The 23,235-nt window shown below is 42.1% G+C and overlaps 1 non-coding gene across 1 annotated transcript; it reads right to left on the bottom strand.

Annotated features, from left to right (window-relative positions):
* Positions 1–584: 584 nt before the first annotated feature.
* Positions 585–659, bottom strand: TRNAS-GGA (transfer RNA serine (anticodon GGA)). Its single transcript has one exon. It is a non-coding gene; the product is annotated as a tRNA-Ser (tRNA).
* Between the last annotated feature and the right edge of the window lie 22,576 nt (positions 660–23,235).

The following is a 23,235-nucleotide window of genomic DNA, read 5'->3' as shown; positions in this document are numbered from 1 at the left end:
ACGTCGCCTTGAAGTTTCTGCACAAGATTGCCGTAACCTCATGGATTCTACAGCATCTGCTCCGGCCAACTTAGTTTTTTTTATCGTTAAAGATAGGCTACATTCTACAATAGAGCAGCCAAAGACTGAGCTTAGCGGCTTTCAAAAAGTTTTTTACTGATCCACAACGGCACAAAATACGAAAAAATATACATATAGTTATAATTTCCACGACGTCCCACTGACGTCATGTCAGTTTGCCGTCAGTGTCCTACGTTCGTGCTTCGGTGCTAACTTAAAAAAAAATTGTACATTGTCCTTTATTTTCTCTCCTATAGTAATTACTACCGTCAAATGAACGCGAACGGGGTTTTGATGGAATGATTTGTCAGTCTAAACTGATTCAGTGTTTCACTTTAGTGTTCCCTTCCTGGCTGGGAAGCGGGTGATTTTTGGGTCGATACGCTCGTAAAATAGAAAGTATCTGGTATAATTACAGCCTTTGAATAAAGGGAAAATCAGACATCCACCTGTTCGTAGCAATTGCTACAAAGGAAACCCAAACGGGTTCCTCGAAAGAATAGCCTGATAGTTGAAGAAAAATTTGTCCTGGTCCGGGACTCGAACCCGGGACCACCGCCTTTCCGGGGCAGCCGCTCTACCATCTGAGCTAACCAGGCGGCTAGCAGATGGCAGAGCGAAGTCGAATTTGTCGACAACACGAAGCAAAGGCAAGAGTTTGACGTAGTAGTCTACGTCAATTGACGTAGTCAATTGACGTAGACTTGCTGTAATGACTTGCAGCAATGACTTGCTGTAAAGGCTGTAATTGACTACGTCAACAGCCTTTACAGCAAGTCATTTATGCGAGTGTTCCAATGGGAAATCGTTTGTCCGCGAACTGCGTAACCTTTGTCCAATGTCACGGAAGAAGTGCAACTGCTGCCGACATCATAGTTGGTGAAAGCTAGGGGCTCGTTCTGTCTCATGTGCCGAGAAAATGTAGTGTATATGAATTATTTATGCCCTTTGTAATAAATTACTATTTGCAATGCTATAAAGCGCTACAAGGCGTTATGCTAATGTTTTCGCGGTGTACTCAAGGAAAGAAATGTGACACGTAGTTTAAATTTCCAGGGAATCGGGGCCATATGAAGTCAAAGTTTTAAAGTGTGTATTTTGTTTGAGTTAACTAAATATTGGTATTACACCTATATTACACCAAATACGCAAAATATTATTACACAAAGTTCCGCCTCAGGTTCTGCAATTTCGCAAACATAAGTTGTGCGTTTTGGGCAGTGCTTTGGTACACATTGCGAAAATGGGGCACGCCTTTTCGTTAAATGATAAATTACTTCTTGAACCGCTCCGACAGCACCACTGCTTAGTCTTCGACTGCGATCACGTTGGTAAAACGGAAGTTTTTACTCAACATGCTCCGTGGTTGCTTAGTGGCTATGGTGTTGGGCTTCTAAGCACGAGGTCACGGAATTGAATCCCGGCCACGGCAGCGGTATATCGATGGTGGCGAAATGCGAAAACAGCCGTGTACTTAGATTTAGGGGCACGTTAAGGAATCCGAGGCGGTCCATATTTCATGAGTCTCTCACTACTGCGTGCCTCATAATCAAATCGGGGTTTTGGCACGTAAAACCCTAGAAGTGTTAGTTTTGACTCAACAAAGCTGAATCCCCAAGCCTCAATCAACAAGCTTAAAGAAAACTGAAGCCAATGGATTCGATAATTAGTACGTTTGTCATTTCGTCGACGCAAATGTCAGTCATGCTTTGTCAGCCATATCACATAGTTGTAGCTATTATATTTTATTCTCACGTGCTTTAAGCTTTATATAGTTATTGTTTTACCTGTGATTACATCAGTGTGCCATTATAAGCTTCTGTGACATGCGAGTAAGTTTATAAAAAATGGCCTTCTATTTGCTTTCTTCTTCGGCAAGCGAATTGTTAACTAAAGCTCAGTGAGTAAGTCAAATACGAAACAAGAAATCTTCTTGCGCAATTCATTATTGCGAGTTGACTAATCAATGCAATGCGAGGTTAACGGGAACGTTAATAAGGATTGAAGTTGATGTGGAGACAACCAATTCGTTTCCTTCGTAAGTTTTAGAGCAGCTCACAGGCACTAAATTTCGAGGAAATGGAAGTTACAGATGCACACTGTAACTTTGGTCTTTGATGCGACAGCTCTCAAGACCAACTTCGCGCTAAAAGTGTGCATCCTTTGCACAAATTGCGATAAGGTGCTTGAAAGGGTTGACGAGTTTCCGACAGTGTTTGCATGCATGAGTGCGTGTCAGCTGCAGGAACAAGCAGCATATATATATATATATATATATATATATATATATATATATATATATTCCTACTTATGGGAAAAGATCAAGCCTAATCGGATGTGACGCCCTACGTTAAATGCGCAATGTAGTTGTCGATATCACTTGTTTTTTGGCATTCTATTTGGATGAACTCTTGAGGTGTGTGTGTGATTTTTGACGCAGCAAGAGGTAAACGATCATGTTTAAAGAACATCGCAAAACGTTGGAAACGCTCACTGAGTTATATTTTCTGTTTTTCGAGAAAATGTGTGAAACGATGTACTCAGACAGGACAACATATGAAGAAACTAAAATATTTTCCTCTATGTATGTGTATCATAAAGATGCCACAATGACGAAGTGAACTTCCTTTTACAGCGTAAGCTGTTATGGGCTCATTCCAACAGCCGTTTTGGGTGCGATGGTGTCCGCCGCCGGTGTCCAGTGTCCTGTGTCAGTAGCAACTATCGCCGAGAATGAGAGAGAAAAATACCCACTTCCCACCGGGATCGAACGCGGTACCGCTGCGTGAGTCAGGTACTCTACCACTGAGCCACGCCAGCGCTTGCTAGCATGCAGCTGTAAAATGCTCTATAAATGCGTCCTAACGCGCGAGGGTACACACGATGGGACATGCGCGCCACGTAGCGTCGATAAGTGCTAGTGTCGCATCGCAGTTACATATTGTTACACCATGTAGAACGCCATGGAACAGACGTACAGGTAGCAGTTGAGGAAGGTTTGAGGCGATGGCCTTTTTAAAGCGAAGCTTTATTTGCCTACCCTCCCGGGTTTAGCGTGGCTGCTGCTGTCTGTTGCGAGGTCGGTCTGTATCTCGGTGGATTTATTTGTGGATGTACGAAGGTTATATGTGCACCGAATGCAGGTACCAGCAACCAGGCTTATGTAACACCTGTAGGCGGACCGACAAAGTAGTGCCAGTAAGCGCACCACTGTACTGCAAAATCAACTTAACGCTTGCCATTAAACCTGTACATAAATCATGGGCTCGTGGGAATCTAAAGCACAGCGACCTCTTAAAGCAATAGCGCATTATATTCCACGGATTCTTTGGTATACGTTTTCTTTTTCTATTTAGCCATTCGGTATGTGCCGCTACTTCTATGTTCATTCTTGGGCAATATTCTAGAACGGATATATTCCACCGTGACGCAAGAGGTGCCGAGCCCTCAATGGGGCCCTGAAACACTTTTCAAGCTAATCATAGAATGGCATCAGTATGAAAGTACGCCTTCCCGCGAATGTCACACCGCAAAAAATGTGTCGACTCATTCAATTATAAGTAGAGTTATCGCACCGAAACTCTGCTTTCTCTCACTTTCCGTATCCGCAAGTGCACTGGAAGCGACACAGCGGAGAAGCCAAGAGGGCAGAGCCCGGGCCAAAAGTCAAGTGTCGTGGCGGTGAAAGCGCTCGTCGCGGCACCCCGTGGCGGCCGCGGTAGGCTACGCTACGCAGCACGCCGCTGCCATCTCGGAGGCCACGCGCTGCATACGAAGCTACGCGCAGTGCTAAAAGGAAATGATTTTTGGACCTTCTTGAGTTAGCAGGCATACATGTTTTTCATTTATTTAACTCGAAATTAGCAATTTGTATTACTGAGAATGATCTCGCCGTCCCAAAATCAGCCAATAGCGTCATTGGGCCAACTCCTTTCGACGACGATATTGCAGATGCGAGGTCAAGTGTACTGTTCGCTGATTTTGACAGGAGATAGTGAATCCCTAGCTTGCTGCATGCGGGACAATAGTATTTGGATCACATGTTCACAGCAGCCTTATTAACTAATCGGCGATGTTTTTTTTTTTTTTTTAATTGTACTACTTCCAAAAGTTTTTTAGGGTCCCGTGAAGGTGGGAGGCCACATTCAAAAGTCAGTTTTCTTGTAAAAGATTGGTTTTTGTTCTTTTTACATTTTATGTATGCCCGAACATTCAGAAACACGTTTTTCATTTCATTTCTTTACGTGTTTGACGACGCATGATTGTCGGGATGCAGGAGACTAAAAGCGACGTTAAGGGTCGCCTGACTAGGTCTATAGCACCCCATTGTACATTCACCTCACAACACCATTAGAAAGAAGGGAAACCAAAAGCAAATTAACATTGTGAACAGCCAGTAAGATTAAAAAATACAGCAAAATAGTAGCAAGTCAAAAGGAAGAAATGGATTACACGAAAAACATATATTAATTGAAAACAGATGTACCTTGAATATAAAGGCGAGCAAGAATAAATCAAGATACTGTTGTCACAACGCCCACATTAAATCGGAGCATAAGCGAATAGGCACGTGTATACAGACTTGTGTATATATATATATATATATATATATATATATATATACAAACGAAATAACTAAGCACAGCCAAGAAAGTATATTTTTTATTGTTTTCTGAATGAATCAAGGTCAGCACTTACGGACGAGAATTTAGCAGATAAGGGATTTCCATTTTAACAGTTGCTGTCCATAGTTAAAGTTTTCGGTTTCGAGCAAGTGGAATATCTAAAGTTATAATTTGTAATGCTGTTAGAATATGTAGTAAGAAGCTGTTGACAGTCACTGGAGTATTCCGCATATATAAGTTCAGAGAGACGTTGGTTGTAGACTTAACGAATGCAAAGAATATGCTCTGATGTAAAATAAGATGACACGTGTTCATGATATGACAGGTTATGAATAAAATCGAGAGCTCTTTCTTGCATTAGATAAAGGCTGTTTAGATTGAACTGAGATGTAACTCCCGAGATCAGAAGAGCACAATAGTACAGACGGGAATGAATCAAAGAATAGTAGAGTTGACGTTTTCAGGGCTTAGGTAATACAGTTCGATATCTATTTAGCATTCCTGTTGATTTGGTTATGTTACAAAAAATTCTACATGTGGTGTCCATCGTAAATTTTCATAAAATTGTACTCGTAGAAAGATATATTGTGACACGCGTTCCAATTCCTGAGACTTAAGGAAAAGTGGACGAGATAAGACAGCTGATTTATTGGCAGCATGGAACATTATAAACTTCGTTTTGTTAACATTCAGGTTTAACTGATTAGCAGTTAACCATTCAGATAAATGGGGGAGCCACGTGTTCACCGGATCCATGAGGCTAGGTAGACAAAGACAAGAAAAGAGCACACCCGTATCGTCTGCATGGAGGACTATTTCTGGGGTATGAGGAATGAAAACATCATAATTGAAAATAAGAAACAAAATTGGCCCTGAAATTGACGCTTGAGGTACGCCGTGCTTAATGGCCTGTAAGTTTGACTTGAGATCATTATTTAGAACAAACTGACTTCGTTCAACTTGATGCGGAGCTATTTATCGAACCGAGCTACCTATTATTTCATATTCTGGCAATTTCACAAAGAGAATTTCATGTGTTATAGAGGCGGAGGCTATCTTAAAGTCTAGAAAATACTGACAATGTTTAATTGGTTTCTATATTGGATAATAATTTTTCTGTTATATTGACACGTGTACTTGTCTTTATCTGGCGACACGTTTTGCCGCCTAACAAATGTTATCGCACAGCGCGGGACGCGCATGCATGTACCCGAAGTTTCTGGAAAGTTATCGATGCTTCTATCCGCTGTCTGTTGTCGCCGAACCTTGTGTTATCTGATTTAATCGCTTGACACGAATGGTGTAGATCTTTGTAGAAGGCATGCGGGTCCCAACGATTAGTCTGGAACATTCGATGACTGCTGTATAAAAGCCGACGCGCTTGACCCGCTGATCAGATTTGCGACGATCGCCGAGCGTGTTCGCCGCTATCGTTGTGCTATAGGTGTAGCCTGTTTTGTGGGCACAGGTTCGCCCAATAAAAGTTAGTTTTGTCGTTCACAGTATTGCTACTGTGTTATTCAACGTCACCACCACGTGACAATATTAAACAATGCACTATTTGTTGACTTGCCTTTCGGAAAGCCATGCTCATGCTGTGATAACAAATTATACTTATGCAGGTAATTTACCAATCTCGAGTTAATCACTTTGTCACAATTTTAGGGAAGCATGGTAGTATTGATATAGGTCTATAACTGTTAATATTATTAGTGGAACCACCCTTATGTAAAGCAGTAGTTCTTGCAATTTTCATGCTATCAGGAAATATTCATGTAGCCAGTATAGGATCAATTATGCCACAAAATGTCTCACAAATCAAATCGGCGTCTTCTATAATTGGTAGGGCCTTAATGCTATGAAAACCCGCCACGCAGTTATTCTTTAGCTCACGTATGATGCTGAGGATCTTTGAAGGATAGGTTGGATAAAGAAACAGAGTACTGGTCATATTGAAGTTTATGTTTAGGCTTGCATCATGAATGCTAGGGTAATCGCAGTGCCCAGATGTCACAAAGTGTCGGTTAAATTCATCGGCGAGATCTTCGCCAGCAAGTCTTTTCACCTAGACTGATTTGAGTGAGTACGCTGGAATTTTTTTTTTCAGAAGATGTTTGGCGGTGCACAAAGCTTTTCGGGGGTCAAAGTAGATTTGGGCGAACTTGTTGGAATGTTGCTGATTTGTAGAATTTTAATATCCGCAGTTAGATGATTTCTAGTTTTTGTAGCATTCCTTCCAAACTTCTATATCTCCGCAAATTAAGAACTTGTTGAAAAGTTTATTACGTCTAGAAATATCTTTTAGAAGCGAACGAGTAATCCAGGGCTTCTTGGCTTTTCTACATTTCCGCCTTATTGTCACTGGGAACGCATGATCATAGAGTTCTACTATATTATTTAGAAAGATGTCGTATAACGAATTGGGGTCGGTGGTTCTCCCGCTCAAGAGGTGCTTCCAATCCGCGCAAGATACTCATGAAAATACTGAATGCGATCCTGTTTTATAACAGGCAAAGTTGTGTAACATAAGAAAGACATTCTGAATAAGTCGATGTTTTTGGGACCATGCAAAAAAAAAAAATACAAACGGTCATTTACCCCCGGGTCATAACCCCTGCAGCAGTAGCACCTTCTGCCGATAATGTTAAACATAAATCAATGAGAGATTCGCAAGAGGGTGTGATGGGAGTCGGAACAGTAACGGTAGAAAAAACGCTTGCATGCAATATGTTAGTGAACTTGACTACTTATGGGCAGGATTGTATGTTACTGTTAAACTCACTTAAGATTGCAATCGGCATTTGAACAGAAAAAAAGGTCCTCTGGTACGGATTCCAGGAAACAGAAAAATTCTGCCATACACCCAGACTCGGCACGATAGAGAATGTCAAAAAACAAAGTATCTTGTTTTAATACATAGCGTTTCATGGCTTGAGAGCATAGCTGAGAAGTGCGGTATAGTTCTCTACAAAGGATTTCCTTATATGTAGAGCGCAACGCCACATTATTTTTATCTTCGCGATACAGTACCTGGCAGTCCTATCGAAAGAGTGATAAAACGTCAAAACTGCTAGCACACCAAGCTTCACAGAACGCAAGCCCGTCAAAATCGTGATTCAAGGAGGAGAGGAACGTGTCCAGTTCCTCTTCCTTGTTTCTTAAGCTGTGCGAGTTTATATATAAAAAAAACATGAAAAAATTGATGGTTTCTTATCTTTCAAAACGGCACTGTGAAATGATTCGGAATAGAAATAAAGTGAGTTAACCATAATGTGCGACCGATCATTGCGACTGGCACTGTGGCAACGCTTGAAACAAGGAAACCACGTCACTTTGTCAAGGTCACTCTCATCGCGAATCTGTATTTATATCTCGCTTGTAGCTTCGCGTAAGAAAACGTGTCCATTTTTCTGCCATATGTAGCGAAGATTCCTTCCGAAGTTTTTGATCGGGCAAGCCGCAGAAGCTGCTTGTTCATGGGTGTTAATCTGTCGTAGATCTTTATCCTGGGATCCTTGCTCCAGAGGCAAGAGCGATTCCTTATGCATTTTTCTTTCAAGGAATAAGATGAAAATCGGCCAGTTACAGCAGTTTCTTTGCCGGCGCGAGTTGGTAGTCTGGGCAGCTAAAGTTGGCGGGCCAAACGGTTCCTTTTCGAGAGAAGGTTTTGCTTCTCTTCCTGAACCAAGCCATGTACTTCAATCTTCAGGCGCCGGCTATACTGTTCCAGCTCATTAAGCTGGAGCTTCACTTAATCGCCCCCGTTTGATGAACCCGATTCGATGACCTCAACACGTTTCGTTAAGGCAATCATGTCATTGTTCTGCTTATACAGCTTTTAAAATATGTTTCATATTTCTCAGCGAGCAACTCGATTGACTTTTCGATCGCATTCGCAGTTTTCGTTCCTTCAGTGAGAGCATCAACCTTAGCTACGAGCGGGTGAAGCAACATGCTCTTCTCGTTCAGCTCGCTTAGTTTACCATCAACGTTTATGATCTGAGCATTACTTGACGTCATAGAGTCATTTTTCTTTGCCAAAGAACAATTTCTGCAATTCTAGGTGGTTTTAATTGAGCCACCCTTATTGCGGAAAACGGAGGCCGTGATACTAGAACACTTTCCGGCATGGTAAGAATACTTACACGAGTCACATTCCCCGAAAAGTGATGACTCGATCACTGGCTCACGACAAGTTGAGCACTCGGCCGTGTCCTCAGTAGCCATTCAAGAAGACTAAGTCTCAGCACAACAGCAGCAAGGACTTAGACAGCACTAGCTAAGAAAATAAACTTGAAACGAGACCAACTTGCAAAAAGCAGTGCGGTATCAGTCAAGCTGCTGCGTGCTGTCCGCTGCCGTTGCTGTGCGAGAATGCTGAGGGATCCTTGCAGGCGCAGGCGCTGACTTTTATGCCAGTCGCAGCACCGAATATGACCCAGTGGCATTCCATGCGATCACACTTTTATCTTCCGTACGTAGAAATTCAACTTGAACAGCAGGCTGGAACGTGTCTGTGAAAAACAGTGCGGTATCAGTCAAGCTGCTGCGTGCTCTCCGCTGATGTGCTGTGCTGTATCCTAAAAAATTATCTTCCTATTGTCATTAGTTTGGAAATTACAGCGAGTTTTCCAACTGATATCCTAGTATTGCGAAACCGAAGCCACGTTGCATTGTTTCCGAAAATCAGTACTATTTCTTTTGCATAAGTATTATTCAAAATAATTTTGTTTCATTTTATGTTGTCGACGAGGAGCCACACGAACAAAAGGAGTCTCTGGTGCATCTCAAGGGGCGTCAATTATGAAATTGGTGCATTTTAGGCTTCTATGTGTTGCTTGTGACATCTATTAGATGGTCTGAAACATTTGTTCACGTTTTTCCCAAAACAAGATTTTACTCCACCTCGTGTTACGCAAGCTTTCATAACTTCTTCAGAATGAATATTCTCAAATGAAATTTTGCACACTTATTCCTCATATAGAGATATATGTAACGAACTAAGACAAACGAAACTGATTCAATATTTTTTTCAAATACATCTGGTCCAAATAAACAATTTATTTCACTTTGCTAAGTTTTTCAAACGAACATTACTCCCTTAATATTCATCACGTTACATTTATCCTAGTTCAGTGCATACATCCCACACTTAGCTACATAAATGCCATCGCGTTAATCAGTTAATCAATGAATTAATCAGTTACCTATAATTCGTGCCGCGACTAGCACTTTTAAAACATTTTATGACGAAAATTACCCACCTGAAAACAAAATGAAAATCTACTAAACTTTCAATAATTGGGCAAGTTAAACGCTTTTGTGTGCGTGCGTGCGTGCGCGCGCGTGTGTGTGCGCGTGTGTGCGCGTGTGTGCGCGTGTGTGTGCGTGTGTGCGTGTGCGTGTGTGTGCGCGTGTGCGTGTGTGCGTGTGTGTGCGCGTGTGCGTGTGTGTTTGTGTGTTTGTGTGTGTTTGTGTGTGTGTGTGTGGGTGTGTTTGTGTGCGCGCGTGCGCGTGCGTGCGTGCGCGTTCGCGCGCGCCCGTGGCCTCCAAGCTTAAACGTAGCTAGACATGTCTCGTTCATCTCTGTGTAAACACGTGGCTTCTCCCTTCTTCGCGCAATAGGCATCATACGTCGCCTTCGTCCTTATGACAGCAGATGCGATGTCTCACTTTGTGAATCTGCCCGATTTTGTTTTTGTATCTCGATATGGCTTCTGAGGATTAACAAAATACGAAAAATAAATTCTATCGCCTATAGTGCATAAGCCTAAGAATAGCACGGGAATGAAGTTGTCACCTTTTTGGTGGAAAAACATCAACATTGCGTGAGATTTCATGTCGAATAAGACGAAAGTAAACTAAATTGTATGTAGCCCTGTTAGTTATTCAATTTTTAATTACTCCTTTTACTGAAGGTTCCCTACGCATAGAATGTAACATGTGCTTGGATCTGCATAATTTTTTACTTCTTAGCACTGAAACTGCACATGCGCCATGATGACTGCGGAAGGGCGGTGCTCTGGACTTTGTTGCTCAATGATGGCGATGGTAATGACTGCTACTCTTTGAGAAGAAGCTGCCACGCCTACGTTATTAAAACGAACTTCCTGCTACTTTGTGATTATTCGCCGGTTCATTAACTTTCATTGCAATCGCCCTGTTTGCATTACGTCTTCAATCACGCATTTTCCCCACTCCCTTCATATGTGTCAATCGTGGCGTTATTGTCATTGTTACCTGGAGCATACATTCGTCTTTTTTTTTTAATTCGAAAGCATGCCCTTAGGCATAATACAAAGGATGTTAAAAATACACGAACAGATTCGACGCGTGCAAAAAATCTAGGAGTGAACGATGATGTGGTCCATGAATCCAACGTTCAAGGTCGGGTGGGCGGCCCGACCGAAGGCCTGTTGCCCGGAGGTGGCGGAGACGGCTTAGATGAATTCCTGGGCACGTCCATAATAGGTGTGTCACTGTCACATTTTGGATTTCTGTGTTGCAAAATGGGCACGATGAGCCGTTAGGACTATGGTACTGTTGTTGCCAGAGAGCGGTCACAGACGGAGTTAGTGCGACCCCGACACGTAGCCTCCTTAACGCAACCTCCTCTCGGCGGGTTAACGCTACAGGGAGGTCTGACCCACACGGAGGTATGAGAGCTCGAGTGGTACGTCCTTTTCCTTTTCCCGGATCAGTCGTCCACAGGCGTCTTCAGCAAAAATATGGAAGCGCGTATGTTATAATCTGTGGGTGGGTTGCCATATCTGCTTCAAGGAGACCCGGCAGGGCTGCTCGAGGCACCCACTGGACGCGTATGAGGATATTGGTAGTGGCAGCAAGACGGTGAATGCTTTCTGAGAATAGAGTGGACCGAGATATCCTACGTATGTCGTGGATGGCTTGAGTAGAGTCTGTGCGAATGATGAGTTGAGAGTATCCAGCAGCTTGAGCAGTAGGTAGCAACGCGGCCAAGCCGTCTCGTATGGCAGCAAGCTCGGCAAGGTAGGCCGGTGGCGCAGGATCGGCAACATACGAGCACGTCTGACCTGCCTCTGGTATCAATGGTTTCAAGGTCTTTTCGTTGCCTGCGTAATGTGCAACCTTGGACGTAACCATAACTCTGCTTAACATCTGCTCGGGGCCCCAACGAAAGGCTGTTCCTGGGTTGGCTTACAAAGGTATCAGCATCATCATCAGCCTGGTTACGCCCATTGCAGGGCAGAGGCCTCTCCCATATTTCTCCAACTACCCCGGTCATCTACTAATTGTGGCCATGTCGTCCCTGCAAACTTCTTAATCTCATCTGCCCACCTATCTTTCTGCCTCCCCCTGCTACGTGTACGTGTACTTGAATGGTGTCGTAGTTCTTTTGTCACTGCCTTCCTGCTTCATCAAATCAGCATGTATGCCTGTTGTCGGCATGGAGGCTAGTTTTACTCAAGCACGTCGAAATACGCCAGATAAACGTTTTAGATACCATAGCCCCTGTTCCCGGGATATGATCTAGCGACAATGTCCGTTTTTCTCATGTATTATCGAATGAAAACGGAAAAGGGTCAAGTTGAGCTCTGAATTTCTTCGTCGGTGTATTATCGTAAATAGCTCCGAGAAAACAGAAATGCGGGCAGGCAGTAAAGTCACTGGAATTTTCGTATACCTTATAGTAAAAAAATAAGTTTTATTTTTCTTGTTAGGTTACGTTCAGAACACAAATGGCGCAATGCTCATACAACGAAGTAAGCGTCAGCGTAATTGTTTGCATGATTCGTATTTACACTAGCATATGGTTCACTGGTTTCATATGGTTCATATGGTAGCAATGTAGTAGAGACGGAAACTCCAACTTTACTAGTGGCGTGAACTACAACTAAAAAGAAAGAGTGGCATGAACAATGGTGGCAGTTTGGGCGATTAAGTATTCCATGTCCTTTTCTTGACATAGCGCAATTAAGAATGACTGTAAGAAAAATAAGAAAAACAAGAAGTATAGTTGTGCGAATATTCGAAATCTTGAATACAAATCGAATAGTTTGTTATTAATTTGTATTCGATTTCAAATTTCACCATTCAGAATTGTCGAATATTCATTGCTTTCCACTATATAAGAGCACAAGACTAGGGGAGGGTTAATATTCGATGTTTCGAATATGAATCGAGTATCACACGCTAGGTATCCGTATTCGTGCTCGAAATTAAGTTATTCGGTACTTTATCATATGAAAACTAGAGAGATATTTAGCGACAACCGAATGTTGATGTCGGGTTACTATTCTCCATATGCTAAACAATGTATCGCAATTCATCAGAAGTGAAACTAAGGCAAAGCTTTTGGAAGCGCTGAAGAAACAAAATGGGTGATGCAAGCCTTGTTTTCTGTGCCGCGGCATATAGCCTGCTTGAAAACCTGTGATTCTTGCTTGTAGTCTGCAATTTAGTGTTTCTTGCAATCTGTTCATGTAGCATATTTACATTTTACACTACAAACAGTGATGTTTTCCTTGCAACGGGCCATTTTACATGTTTCTAACATACAAGTACTTCAGCAGCTTTTTTATTCAGTGCTTTTGATCTTTTTTCACAACCATTAAGCGTTTTTAGGAAGCCAGTCCCAACAGCCATTCATTCACCAAATTCTGGTTTGCAACCAGGCGCTTAAAACGTTCAGCGGCTATTTGTGCAGTATTTTATTGACAATTACTGATCTTGTGTTTAAAACCAATGTTGATGGTCCGTTGTAGTCCCCTGTTTTTTTAACTAGTCAGTACAAGTGTGGTCCCTAATTATACCGAAATATTTATTCCTGTTACAAATGTGTGCGTCCATGTTTGAGTATTTGGCATTAAATTCCATATTCGATGCTTATTATTCGTATTCTCTTATACCTCTAATAACCTCTCTTACCTCTCTTACACCTCTAATAAAAGTGCTGATTACAGTTTCTAAAGAGACAGAACGATGGAAGTTTGACGAATGTTTCGAAGGATTCTGCTGCAGGATAGAGAGAGAGGGGAGGGGGGTATTGTGCGCAGAGGCACGAATTTCTGAACGAACTCACGGGGTATCTAACTCTGCTAAATAATTTTGAGACATTCAGTAAGAGTACCTGGCTATTCAAATTACATAGGCAGCCTATATACGAAACTTTTGACAAATCAAAACAAAGCATGCCATATATGGCGTGATGTAATATCTGCACTAATGTATCACCCACCTCTTTGACTCAAGAATGCGGAAATAAAGAATATCTGCATCAGGAAAGAGAGCTATATATAAGATGCACCGAACGGTATGGTCATAGGTTGTCCCATTGTGTATTTCATGATGACGTCCGTATGGGCGCAGAAATCTTTTGCAATGTATTGTGAAGACAAATATGTTACCTTTGCTGAAGGATAAATGTATCATATTTGAATTAGCCGTTCAACTATTTGGGGGAATAGGCTTCAGGCTTGAGGTTGTCTTCAGACAACCGGACAACAACAACAAAAAGCTGTCTGGTTCTCACTCGATGTGCGCATGGGTATACGCGTAACTTTCACTGGTGATTGTGATGAACGTTCTTCGGCCACATAAAAGTATAGAGCATACAAACAAATCACGCACATTTCTGCCTCCCGCAAAGCAGGGTGCTGGCTGAAAAACTTAACTTTACGTTTGAGCTCAGAAGAGATTTGAAGGCTCGCGGCAAATGATTGTATGTTGAACTTGAAACAAAAATGAGCACGATAGGTATGTGGGCACTATGCACACTTTACAAACACCAGTAATAGCAAATTGCAATTCATATCTTCAGCTTTAGATGAGCAGATGCTCAGCGCTTAATTGACCCACAACTACGTGCATCAATTTCAGAAGGATCACAAAGTCAAAATAATGAAAATGAGGAGACACCGAGAATAGAGCTACGTTTATTCGTATGTAAAGTGTCATCACTTGTAATCGTCGCCTTTTTATCTGATACAACAAAACAAATAGTTGGAGCAGATTATTTCCGAGAAACGGGGCGCATGAAAGGCTTTTCTCGGAAGTCAAAAGTGGAGGGACGATTTTCTTTAGCTTGTCGCGTTTGTTTGTACGAACACCGGCCTCTTTTTTTAAAGTTTGCCAGAATATGAGGATAATTTGAAAACACGCTGATGTACAAAGGGTCTTTTTTCTGCGTTCTACACAAAGGAAGCGCTGACCGGGAAAGAACAATTTAGCTCCAGCTCCTTTTTAAATATATATCCACATCGCAAGCAGTATTGTGTGAAAACGAAAATTGGCCGTGAAAGGTACCCTCATGTCCACGCATTTACCAGCATACGTTTCTGTATAGAATTGCATGTCTAATTTCTTTTCTTGAAATGCTCGGGACAAATCTAGTAGAGGTGATAAAGGACACAAACGACCTGTTTAGGAGTACTGTAAGGTCTGGTTTAGGTTCTGTTAACCTTCCCGCGGCTGAACTTCTGACTCAGTTAATCTATCTGACAGAGGGAGCCTGGCGAAAGCCAGTGTGTCATACGGGGTGGACATTTGCGGAAGTTCTCCGGAACTTGTAAAATTGCCTGTGACAGATAGCATAATTCTTGTCCTTGAACTCGATAGGAGGCGGACATCATTACTAGCACGAGAAATGGAAGCGCATACTCAACCAATTAACAAGGATTCACTAATTAACTTCCCAATTATTTACTTTCCGGCGCATATAGCACTTTACGATTTGTAGCCGGTGAAGTTCAAGGCGCATCCAATCGAAATGAATCAGCAGGATGACAATAGTTTCAAGATATTATTTGCCAATGTGTGAGACGAAAAACGTTGGCGTTCCGGTTACTTTAGGGCTTCAATGCATAACGGAGCGTTTCGTTAAGTGCGGATTGGGGGCTAAAATTGCGCTTTCCGCCAGAAAAGGACATTTTCTCGTGTTGTTCATCATGTATTCCTGGGCGTATGATGAAGCTCATCACCAAATTCGGTTGCAACCTGCGCCGCAGAAAATAAAATGAATTCTCTTCCCGTGACACATGGCGCTCGCTCGCCGTCGACAGCGTCCATGAACGCTGCATTCAAGAAGCGGTCGCAGAGCGGGCATGAAACCAAACACCGAGTTAATGCCTGCCTTAAAAAGTTTTCTTCGCAAGTTTTAATCATTGGAGACCTTACATCGAGCGTACAGCAGAGCGCGAAATAGAAACTAAAAAAGAAAGGCATAATTCTTGCTGCTGCACCCTTGTCTACGAGCGCAGACAAGGGCGCTGAATACAGCTCTGAAGCTGGAAAAAAAATGAACACGACTTGAAGCAACTGCTGCAGAACGGGTTCGAATTGAACAGGAGGGTCAAACCCATGGAGCAGGGCGATTTGATTATCTATTTTTGTCTTAAAATAAAATAGCGTATTCGGATAACTTTGAGCTCATTCTTCTCGGTTTGCACTTTTTGGCCGAACAAAAGCTTTAGGAAAGCTATAATTTCCCAACTGTTTCCCCAAAACCTGCTTTACAAATAGCTTTCAGGCTGAAATTCTGTCACGAACACGATGAGGTTCTTTTTATATGTAAATTTTTGTTAACACGAAGTATTACCACACATCTGACATATATTGACAACAAAAAACACGCAGTTGTACTTACCCTGCAGTATAGCCCCCCTAGAAGCTATCTAACAGAAACAATCAGTATGCCTTCATTATTTCTGAAATGATAGTTTTCCTAAGGTGACGTTCCTAATTGGTCCGTATGACAACCATAACTCATTTTTTATTCTATCAGTATTAATGAAATTTCCAATATGTATACTTAAACAAAGAAGTACATAAACATATAATTTTTTGTAAATATCCGCGCAACGATTCAAAAGTTAAAGTTCAGCACCGCATCCCCCCTTAAGAAAGCAAGTGGAACAACAGTGCATTTTTACAGCGAGCTTGATGGCGCATATCTCCAAACTGGTGTCATTCTGGAAAATCATTCCAAGCGGATACGTCTTGCGATCTCACCAGCTGAAAGTATTAAATTGCATTATGTGCTGTGAAGTCATTAAGGTAATTAGTGTCCTTTCCTAATTAGTTGAGTATGCGTTTCGATTTTTTGTGCAAGTAATGTCCGCCTCTCTCGCTAAGCCGGCTCAAGGACTAGAATTATCTGCAACAGGCGATTTTTAAAAATTCTGGAATAACCTAAAAATGATCATCCCGTTAAAAGAAGGTCGGGCAACTAGTAGTTAATAAAGGGCGCTTTTACTATCTAAACCCTCGATGTGTATTAGTCGCATTCAGAGCGTCCGTCTTTAGCCATGTTTCACTCTTGTGTTGCAGCAGTGTATGTTCAAAACTTTCAAGCAAAGAGGCCTATTCACATCACACGTTCAGTCTCGTATGATGAAGTTCGGGCCTTCCCTGCTCGACTCAGCAAACGTGTTCTGTGAATTTCGACGACGTCGTCTTGTGTACAAAGTCTACACACAGTGTTCATGCAGAGTCGACGTAATGGAAGGAGCGATTTGCAAAGGAGGTCGCTTTTAAAACGAGCTGGCTCCTAACGAACAACATATCCTCCGAAGTTGTAGGCGATATGAAGGCTTCAATGCAGACAACGCGACGGACAGTACACGCGACCGATTTCAGTACTACAGCACAAGTGTGGAGAAACATACACTGAAGATCGCTGGCAGATTTTAAGTATCATGGAATAGACATTTCCGCAATGATGGGCGATGAAGCGCTTGTAAAGTTGGACGGCCCCATGTAAATTATCTGATAACTCCCAGTAGTTACTCTATTACACAGGAATTTGTCAAGAAAGCCGCACTTAGTGGTAACAATGGAACCGATATAAGGGTATGGGATATGATAAACCACAAGGACAGATACATACATTCCGAAGGAAGGCCAACCTCTCGGACACTGAGGCAGAAACTGAAGAGATTGCGCTGAAATGGTTTCGTGACTGCAGAAGTAAGAAGAAAATGAAGATTGCATTTCAAGGCAAAAGAAAACCAAGTAACGTGAGAAAAGATGGTGATCTAACTACTACGATGTCTAAGCCCGGAAATTGAAGGAGGAGGGAACAAAGTTCGAGGCCAAATTAGAAAAAGAAAACAGTCAGAAGTGATTGAGACTACTAGAAAGGTACCGCTTGCTGTAATGTAGTAGTGAACTGGTCACGCCCCTCTATTCCATCATGTATGCGTGCTAGTGACTATCTTAGATTTATTTTTATAAATAATGATTGATTTTATAGCGATTTGAGAGTCTCGTTTCTCATTTTCAGCTTGCGATTTCGCTGTCGAATTCTGTTTACCCGATAACGTAATTGACTAGGAGATTTCTTTATGAGCCTCTTCCACGTAAGTAAGAATTGCAACAGCAAATTTCAATTAGACTGTATGGGGCGTCACTGCGTAGCCACTTACATGATATAGCGACTAATAATATGCTGAGAGAAGCTGTGTACTGCAGGCTAGTAGACAATACAATGGCTACCAAAACCACGAGGAAATGGGCCCGAATCCGAAGAAATGTTTCGTATAAATTTCACGTGTACTTTTTTTTTCTATGAACAATTCACGTGTACAAGGCCTTTCCGCAATATCATTTGCATTGGTAACCAGCAGCAGCTCGTCTCTATGTTTTGCGAGTGCGAGTAGTGTGGCCTCAAGCGAATATTGTGGCCTCAAAACAGCCCCAAACGTTAATCAGTTTGATGAACATAGCTGCATTCTATCCTCGACACTAGCTTTATCTTTTGTGTCATAACACTTTGGGTTGTCTTTTCTCCGTTAGATTCGAAATTGACCCAATGCTTCTTTTTTCCCGCTGCCGTAATAAAATTGCTTCAAAAACGATTTATTCAGTAAATCTATTGTAATCGCCAAGGTGCACAAATGAGGCGCTGAAATACGGCGACAACAGTCTTAATGAAGGATGCGCTGTAATTGCATTTATATAGCAGCCAGCTTTAGAATGTGCTGCACTTCTACAGCAAATTTTGAACAGGTTCTAAACGCTGAACCACATGGAAATAATTACACGCTTTCATCGACTACATGCTAAATAAGATCCCGTCGCAATGGCTTAGTTACTGTTACTTACAAGTGCCATGTTATTATGAAACGTTTGTCTTCTAGAGTTTGCGCAAAAGTATACGACGAGATTGAAAGGAACATCGAATAAGTGATGGGGAGTAATGTGCCAAAATTACGTCTGTGTTATTAGGAACACCTCAAGAAAAGGCAGTTAAATATTTTTGGAGCATATATAAGGGTTCTTCACCAAGCGCGAAGATCTGTTTCATATGTATACATAATTAAGGTCCTGTGGGCATCGTACCGTGTGGAAAAAATAATTGGAGATTGAATTCACAATATCAAGCTTAGCAGCTAAACTGTTGAACCGCTAAAGATGGTCGTTTCTGTCAAAATAAAGATCATTTGAACCTTCGCCTTTAGCTTTTTTTTTTTCGACTACTTCATAATGATGTTGCCAACCTATATTGAATCTATTTAAATTGCTTGACAAGACGTGGCTAACATTTCTCTTGATCCTTAATTGTCCATGTTGATGGCAGTCTAGCGAACAGGAAGGCTAACTTGATTTAGTGATTACACTGCACACCACCACAAGTAGCAAGTTCTGCTTAGAGGTCGATGTCATACATACTAATGATTGTTGCTCCCATTTGAAAGAAAAGACCAAATTCTTCTTCCTAGTCAATCGGAATTCGCATTTACGCATGTTTTATGCTATTTACTGCAATATTGAAAGAATTAGGCGAAATGTTAGTTGAAACTCTCGGTTTGAGCATCAACAGGGGAATATTTCACAAACATATTGTTTGCAGGTGACTTTGTCCCACTCAATGAAGCTCTCCATAGATGGCTTACAACAAATGGTTAGAAACGTTAACCAGGTAAGGGAAGGATATAATTATGTGGGAATATTATGCTAATGATCTGGCACCACGCGAGCCATAGGAGGCAAATGACGCGATAACGAAATCGCTGTCAATCTACATGTGTGGTGTAATTTGCCTAGACACCACCTGTACATTTTCTCCGCAGGGAGGGAAATACGGTCATGGCGCAATAGGCTGGCGCGCAAATTGGCTTCCAAGGTTATTATTTACATGCAACAAGAATTGGCCTAACTCTCGAATCAGCTTTTAGTACGGTTTTGAAACTGGCTCTTGAATGTGAGATGCTTTAATTGTTCCCTGTCTGCCCCATCTTCTGGTAAAGCTGCTTTTCTATGCAGATCGAGAAAATGATAGATGTCTGTCGATAGCTTGGTGAAGTTGCAAGAAGGCTTTCGGTGCCATTTTGTCGTGAACAGGAAAATGAACGGTGCGTACAAGCGTTAGAAACCTGGCAGCTATTGGTGATGTTTCAAATCATGAGGAAACGCTATATTGCATTGAGTGTCACGTGAGCATCGGCGGCAACAGTCAAGGTAGCAATTAAATCACTGACAAATAGCCCATGAATCGTTTGGTTGCACTTCTGACTTTGTTGTTACCCGTCCAACCTTGCGCATCTCATTTAAGCCAATAGTCTTTCACACTCCTAATACAAACTCAGCGTCGAAAGAGCTTCAAAATTTGGCCCGAGACGTACGTTATGTAAAATAAAAATAGATTATTCTTCGGTGGCCTCTTGCAACCAGTCATTTATTATTTTTGTTAAGCGCATTTCTAATTGCTTCAGTCAGGAACGTGATGTCATCTGCCGCAGGGCTAAAGGCTCAACAGTATGCATGTACGCGATTTCATGTGACGATGACAACGACAAGCAGCAAGATTTTGCCATCGTGGTGGGCAATCCAGGCTGTCGCTCATCGCGTCGCCTGGTTTTGGCCAGTTCTTGCACTCGTACAAAGATGACCTCGCGGCACGTCCGTGATTTTGTAAGGGCGTTCGATCGTATTTATTCTGACAAGAATGAAAACTTGCTGCCGCTTTCATTGGCAGTGTTGCGTCCATGTTGTTGCTCCACATCGCGACACGACAGCGCCGTATCGTCCGTCTGTCACGCCGCTTGTCGCTGTCGCTTGAATATCGCGTGCATGTGGTTGCCTCTCAGATGGATTCTCTGCCCGACGTCGTCCCTACTAAATATACTTTGCTTAACAGGAACGTTGCGCATGTGCTAAGCACCATACAATATTGAACACACGCGTGCGGAGAAGCCAAGTAGGCACATACGAAAATTGAGCATAACTTTCTCAAGTGGCTGAAAAAACTAAATGAACCATCAGGTAACGATGAGTTCCCCAGACGAAATGAGAATGCGGCATTAGAGAGACAGTAGATATGATTTCACTGCGGTTATTGAAGCTTGTCGATTATTCACATTTTATACCTACAGTCATTTCGCACTCACACTTTCGAATGTACTGAGTATTTCGCAGTATTCACACAATTTTTGTAAATACTTTAAGATAGCTCGGCCGGTACAATGCAATTAAGGCGTGGCATCCGCCAAGTAATGACCTATTGCGAATTTATTATAATTTACAGTGTTCTGGGCCGATTTTATTGATACAAATGTGATTTTGTACAGCAGTGATTACAATATTTCATGCCATTATAAATCATTATATGACAAATAGTTCACAAATTGACGCAAACGTAAAGCCGATCTATACCTTCTGACTTGCACAGAAATACAGGTGTAACACTTATGAAGACGCCTCTGATTCGTGTCATGAGTATTTTCAGAGTACGATTCCCCCTTTGGGCGATATACTTAACCCTTCTTTCAGACACACAATAAAAGGATTCGTGGTGTTTAATCGGCGCTATGTATCAGTCTGTCATTTTGACTCTGGCTTCCTATCACTTTACCTCCCCCTTCCCTCTCTCCCCAGGGTAGGGTAGCAAACCGGATCTTCCCCTCTGGTTAACGCCCCTGCATTTTCCCGTTCTTCTGGTTCTCTCTCTCTCTTAGGACTCTGGCAGTCGAGCCCCTGACGCGCAGGCGACGCAACATTGGCAGGCGCGCCATCTTGTGCAAAACAGAAAAATTGATGTTGCAATAAGTGAACCCAGAAGGCCACACCTCATTGTACAGCATGGACGGGTACCGTTTTACCTTCATTGTATTTCGGAGCAGGAACGAATGCAAAGCTCGCGTTGATGTCAACCCACATGACATTGCCAGATTTAGCCGATCTTGCACAGATTGTGAAGAGACTTATTGTAAATGAATGAATGCGGAATAACGATTTATTTATTTATTTATTTATTTATTTATTTATTTATTTATTTATTTCGCCCCGTAACGGTAGTTGTGAAGGTTCACAGACCCGTCCCCACCACCCGCATGAAAGATGGATTCATCCCCACAGATAACATGTTCGAACAATTGTGGCCGTTCCCGGTGCCACGCAAGCGTTCCTTCAATGTTCGCCACAATCAAACGATTCTATTTGCTTTCCATGCTTGGTCAGTGGTCCTTGTGGCGCTCTGCCACCGTTATCATTGGGATCGGCCGATCGTGAACAGTAAATGATAAAAAAAGGAAATTATTTAGCAAAAGAAATTTTTACATATACCGGCTCATCATAGTACACGCGGCGATCGCAGTTCTCCACCGACAGTTCTTGGCAGGAATGTTCCTTCAAACGGCGGAAACTTCTTTATTTCATAACAGAAATAACAGAATAACCCGTTTTTCCTGTTAGGCCAGACTCACGAGCAGCCATATGTGCTTACTTGTTGGGAGGTATTGGAGAAAATGTCCTGCACACTACCCACGAGCACACCCTACGAATTAGTAGGCACCTGACCCTTTCTGTCCTCATCACCCACTTAGAACGGTAATCCGTGATTGTTCTTGCATATACTGATGCATTACGCCCATGTATTTGCGCAGCTAAGAAAGTTTGAAGTGCTACGCTGTTTATCGGCACACCAGCCGAGCCCGTTCATAAACTGCAGGCTGTTGTACCTAATGAGGAGTCTGCCGTCTGCCTGAACCGGCGCCCCGATATGATATCGTATGCTATCGTACCCATAGACGCCCCCTCCCCCCAAAGAAAAGAAAGAAGAAAATTCTAGATGCTTTCGATCAAGATAAAAGTAATTTTATTGAAGTAACCGCAATATTGTCGGTATTATAAGAAATTTGTTATAGGCAATGCCTTTAGAGATATCGTGCAATTGTGCTACCGAAATCATTACTTGTGATAAATAGATAACGAATTCACGCGTCCTCCGAAATAAAATGTTAATCTTTAGTAATCTCTTGTTTATCTTTATTAATTTCGTCAACTTTCTGCATGGCTGCACGGAACAAATCATAACAGCGATCAAGTTATAAAATGTCACGCATCAGAAACTACTTCGCTGTACTGCCATGTCACCAAACACTGTAAAAAATGTTTGCACCCTTTAGTGCTTATCTTGTCTCCAAACAATAATCGCTATCTATTTTGCGTGCATTTCCTTTATATATAGCTGTGCGCTCGGTACTTTCCTATCACGCACGGCATGAGCGTTATCAGTGTGACATAGCATTTTTGACAGAAAAATAGCGAGCGCATCAGTTAAAAAAAAAAGGAA

Source organism: Dermacentor andersoni, chromosome 5 (assembly GCF_023375885.2).
Source record: "Dermacentor andersoni chromosome 5, qqDerAnde1_hic_scaffold, whole genome shotgun sequence".
Lineage (NCBI taxonomy): Eukaryota > Metazoa > Arthropoda > Arachnida > Ixodida > Ixodidae > Dermacentor > Dermacentor andersoni.
The sequence above is the reverse complement of the archived record's forward strand: the minus strand, read 5'-3'. Positions and strand labels throughout refer to the sequence as shown.